This window comes from Helianthus annuus, chromosome 1 (genome assembly GCF_002127325.2).
Source record: "Helianthus annuus cultivar XRQ/B chromosome 1, HanXRQr2.0-SUNRISE, whole genome shotgun sequence".
Taxonomy (NCBI): domain Eukaryota; kingdom Viridiplantae; phylum Streptophyta; class Magnoliopsida; order Asterales; family Asteraceae; genus Helianthus; species Helianthus annuus.
This window is the reverse complement of record NC_035433.2, coordinates 84,791,022-84,797,021: the sequence shown is the minus strand read 5'-3', so window position 1 is coordinate 84,797,021 and position 6,000 is coordinate 84,791,022.

The window sequence follows — 6,000 nt, the reverse complement described above, 5'->3', positions numbered from 1 at the left end:
TTTCTTCAAAGGTGATCAGTCTTTTGAATGGGCAGTGCTTGTGTCTTCTGCAGTACTTAGGAAACAGCAGTAGATAGAGCAACAGTGTTTGTCTTCAGCAGTCTTTAGAGTTTCATCAGTGTTTGGTTCATCAGTTGTTCTAGTGAGCAGTACTTAAGATCCATCAGCTGTTAGATTACCACTGTCAAGGGGAAAGCCTAGTGTAAACAGCTGCTTATTTTGAGTCCACTGTTGTGATCCGGTTTTGGCTTTCATTATCTGTTCCTCTGGTAGGGTTCAATCCCAACAAGAATCATGGCTACGAGATTTTATAAATTATAACCAACTTGATTTGAGTTGGTTAATTATGACGCAATACTATATTTTTCAAAACAAGGTTTTCGTTAAGTATTGCAGCATGTAAACTAGCCATGACCTATGTACTCGCCAGCATTTCTTTGCTGACTTTGTTTTCACATATGTTTCAGGTATTGTTGAATGATGTTGATTGCTAGGATGCATACTCACATAGGACTAGACGAGACCTTAGTGACTTAATAACAATAATAGACTATCTTTAACTTGTTGGTTAGATTTCAAGACGATGTAAATGTTTAATGTTTAATAAAACGAAACTTCAAATTTCCGTGTGTTTTGAAACAATGATTCTGTTACAACACTCCCCGATGTTTCCGCCACGATTTGTTGTTTTATCGTGGTCGGGGTGTGACATAAGGCCCACATCTGTTTGGGGGTAATAAAGGTTAATTAATGGGGGTTTAAGTAATCTGACAAAATAATGAGACCGGCGAGATTGTTACTGAGCACCACACATATCTCTGATGGACCCATAAGAGGGATCACGACTATAGAGATAGCAACGTAACAAGATCAAAGGAGGATTTACCTTGTTTATTCGGTAACTTAACAAATTTGGAGATTAATCGCCTCGAGAATTAATAAGATCCTAACCAGGATCCCATTTGTGGGCTTGACATAACACAAACTAATTAAGTTACAAAGGATAATAAAACCAAGATGGCCTTAAAACCAGTCTGTCGTGGCATATTGTTTACTAGTCGAGAGGCGAGAGATGGTCATATGGAGCGCCTACAGAGCCAACAACTTCAACCCAGTCTATCAATATGTTGTGACAATATGTTGTGACAATATCGAGGGAAAGATAATAACCTTAACATGAGTCTCTTCCAATTTTTATAAATGATGAAATAGAAGATTTAATCATCTTCTTCATTTATAAAATAAACTATATTAACTAAAGGAGACTTATCCAAAAGTCCATATATTACTATTTAGTCTACTAGACTATCTACAAATAAAATTGGTTAAGATAATAATGGAAGGTTGAGCAGGGAAAGCGTATCTTATAGACGATACTTGGTTTCTTATCTAAGCTAAGAGTTATTAAATTTAACAACTACTCAATCACATACATCAAAGGGCCTTTTCATCTTTTCAACCATGAAAAGACCCTAACCCCCTCATATATGTAAGGGAAAATTACCAAAATGTCACTTGACCAACCTAACTTACCAAAATGTCACCCTCCTGCGTCAATGGGCGGACTCATTCGATATGGGAAACGTCTGGCAGTAAACTTGAAGAGTCCATGAAGGAGGAGAAAAAAACAAAATGCCTTACCAAAATAATTTCGCTTGTTAAAAAAAATTCGCTTGTTAAAAAAATAATTTCGCATGTTAAAAAAATCCCATGTTGTTGAAAAAAACAAAATCGCATGTTCAAAAAAAATCACATGATGATACTGCATCTCGTACGCAGCGTACGTTAAGGCAATTTGTACAATAACTGGACTCCGTTAATTATAATTATGTATATTTTATACTGTGATGAAACAGTCGTTAACCGAGAGGTTAGTCCACGGGTCGAGTCTCGTCAAATAGGGTTAATCCCTCCTTTCCTCGATGGATGGCTGGGTCGTCCTCTAATCTATCTTCTGCACAGCGAAACATACCGTGACTCGCAACAAGGAGAATGGGGTGGGGGTTGCTCCTTGTTACCACCCTCCGGCGTGAGAATAAGTATTTGCTTTGAAGCAAGATAAGTATTTAAGTAGTAATTGTGAGAGAGCAGATTAGTTTTACCTCAAACCTGGTTCGAGATGGGTATTTATAGCCGTAGAGTGAAGGAGAAGGGCCAATGGGCCGCTTGATGGGTCTAGGGCCCGACTGACAACTTGCAGCTTTTCGTAGTCTTGACAGGAGCGGAGGTCACGGGAGTGTTGGGCGCACGCGAGGTGTTTCCATGTGTCCTGCTGTATCGGTTGCACGAAGGAACACCCGCCATGTGGCCTACTGGGGTTGTCAGTCTGTCCATCAGCTTTTATGCATGTGTGCTGGGCAGGTACGTATTGGGTGGTCAGCTGACCGCTATTGTCAATACCCAGGCATACCACTTGCTGGTTGGTCGCAGAAGTCAAAGTGTCAGTTCCACTTGTATAACAATAGGATGCGGTCTTGCGCAGCCTCGCTATGTGCGGTAAACTGCACATATAGGCCAACACTTCCTTCGCCGCTCTGTGCGCGCCTGTGTAGGACCGCAACATGGAAATGTGTTTGATAGAAAGTGAATGTAGTAAACTACTATCATCTTTGGTAGTAATCACCGCATCCCGTGTATGTTGACGAAACAGCCATTTTCATACACAAGGTGAGTTTTCTCATCTTTCCCCGAGAGGAAAAGCAAACCGGGTTCGCGTGTGCCCGCACGAACTGAGGCAAGTCCTTTGTCGATTGGGAGTATGAGCCGGGTGATGATTACTCGCGCCCAAATCTGATGCGAGATTTGGGACCATACCCCTTCATACAATGTTGTATTGTCACATGTACATTGTGTACCCTTTACATTCAAAAACATGTCATAACATATTACATAAGTTTCAAATACAAAACCACAAACATTCGGTAAATATTTACCAAACACCCAGATCGAGAACAGTTATTTACCAAACACCCAGAGAACAATACTTCATTAATAATTTGAGGAATTGACCTGCAATAATCCCAACTAGAGGTCATTAGCCATTGACAATCCCACCTTTGAATATTCTCCCCATCAGTCCCACATTTCACCTATTTTTACTACACCGGTCCCCCGTTTAAAAAACACTTAACAGAGTTAAGTTTTTTTCCAAATTACAAACAGATTTTTAGCGCTTTTGATCAGAATGACGATACAAGTCGATTGATTTAAACTTACCTTAAAATGGTGCTCCAAATGACTTGATTTTTGTTAATTGTAAAATTTAAACACCCGAATTGAAAGCGTCATTTTCATCGTTTGGAGCACTGTTTCGAGGTAAATTTTACATTAATGGACTCGTATCATCGTTCTAATCAAAAGCCTTAAAAAACTGTTTGTAATTTGGAAAAGAGTAAACTGCCATTTGGTCCTTGAGGTTTGGTCACTTTTGCTACTTTAGTCCAAAACTCAAACCTTTTGCATCTGGGTCCCTGTGGTTTCAGTTTTATTGCCATTTTGGTCCAAAATTGAAATCAAGTCATATTTGTCTTATAAAATTCTGCTATTTTGTCATTTTCCTCAGGGGCAAAATGGTCATTTTGATACGATAGCAGGATGGTTAGGAAAAATGTTCATTTTCCTCAGGGGCAAAATGGTCAGGAAAAAGGACAAAATAGCAGGATTTTATAAGACAAATATGACCTGATTTCAGTTTTGGACCAAAATGGCAATATAACTGAAACCACAGGGACCTAGATGCAAAATGTTTGAGTTTTGGACTAAAGTGACAAAAGTGACCAAACCTTAGGTCCAAAATGGCAGTTTACTCTTCGGAAAAAAAACATAACTACGTTAAGTTTTTTTTTTTAACGGGGGACCGGTGTAGGAAAAATAGATGAAATGTGGGATGGTGTGGGGAATATTTAAAAGTGCGACTGTCAGTGGCTAAAAACCTTTAGTTGTGATTATTACAGGCCAATAATAACTAAATTAAAAATATATATATAAATATAGTCTTAATTAATACAATTTAAGCTTCTAAGCCCGAGACCCCGAGATGATATCACCTATGGGCCGGGTAATTGGAAGGTTTCATTTCTATTGGGCTAAAGTTTTGACTAATTAAATTGTTAATGGGGTTGGTTTTCGGGTTACTTGAATCACACTATTTAAATTTGGAAACTTTGTAATGAACTCGAGGTTAAATATGAAAAATTCAAGTCTCTGGTTAATTTGAATAAACCGAATTAATGAGGAGGAAATAAACAAAAGTTAAAGAAATAATATGTAAATAAAATATATATCTATATTTTATATAAGAAAAGAAAACATATATTATTGGAATTCGAATATAGGGTAAGATCAAATAAAAAGTTTATTTTGCCTAAGTAGGATGAGAATAATCTTAACCATTCATTTTTCAAATCAATGGTTAAGATGAAAGTGTAGGAGAAATGAGGAGTGCAAGGGTATCTTGGAAAAATCATATTTATAGACTTTCTCTCTCCACATGCAAGACACATGCATATTCCACCCCCATTTTTAAACGTTAATAACTTTTTTATACGACATTATATTTTCATAAAAATTTCACCATAAAATAGAGCGTCATCTTTAATTTGAGTACCATATTGCTATATAAAATATGAAGACTAAAAAAACCCACTAAAATGTGTTGTATTTCTATGTTGTATAACATTTTTTGTGCTGGATATTTGTACTATATTTTTGTGCTAAATTTTTTTTGTCTTAAATTTTTTTTTTCTCAATCTTTTGTGCTGGATTTTTTTGTACTACGTTTTTTTGATGAATTTTTTCGTGCTATATTTTTTTGTACTAGATTTTTTTGTGCTATATTTTTTTGTACTACATTTTTCTGTGCTATATTTTCTTGTACTAGATTTTTTTTGTTGTATTTTTAAAAAACAAAATGGGTGTTACATGTCATTTTCACTTCTATTTATAAGGACTAAAATGCCCTTCATTCCTACTTATTAGGAGTGGCACATGTCATCATCACAATCCTTTTTAGGCTACTTAGGCAAAATCCACTTTTTAGTGGATCCTTCCCCTTCGAATATATAGGTCCAGTAAGTATAAAAATCACAAATTCAAGTTCGAAAAAAAACTTGTTAGATTTAGGTTAGGATGCAAACCCAATTCAAAAACAGAATTTGGATTACAGTTTTTTCAAAATCTGATTCAAATAATGATCACCCCTACATGTAAGAGATTAGTCTCTTTACATAAAAGCTGTGTGTTTGATTCTCCCAAACTTTTGTATAAAGTGATAGTACTTGTAAAAGGAATTGAAATTTAAAGTAGGTGATTTAGATTGAAATTAGATAAATGAATTTGGATTTTGAACAAACTTAAAAATCCATAAAAATTGAACTTGAAATAGATTTAGGAGATGCGGCCTACGAGGTGTCGCAGCCGCCATCATCACCACCTACTAGTTGTTACGACCACCATTGACGATGACGAAGGCGGCAGGCGAGGCAGGGCGGCAGGCGAGGTAGGGCGGCCAAGCTGACGGGCAAAGTGGTGTTGGTGGCCATGGTGACTAGGGAGAAACGGCGAAAATGGTGGCACAAGCAATGGAGGTGGCAACGGGCGTATTGACAACAAGGGTGGTAAATGGCACCATGATGAATTGTTGGATATGTTAGATATTCTAGTTTCTTTGGTTGAATTCTGTCAGAAGTGAAGGGTTTAAATGAGAAGAAACTATTTGTAAGAAGAAAAAAGAAGAAGTTTCAACTAATAAAACTAATAAGAATGTTGCATTTTATTTGATTTAATATTTGTATTTAATTTTATTTTAAGGGTATATTGGTAAACTTGCATAGATCATTAATTTGTATTCCCACTCTTTAATAAGTAAGTAAATTAAATTTGTAACTCCTTTTTAAAATATATATTTTTTTCAAATTAAAACAACTTAATTTAAAGTGTGGAATAAATTACAATGTGTGTAAGATAAATTACGAAGTGTGTAGAATATATTCTGATGTGTGT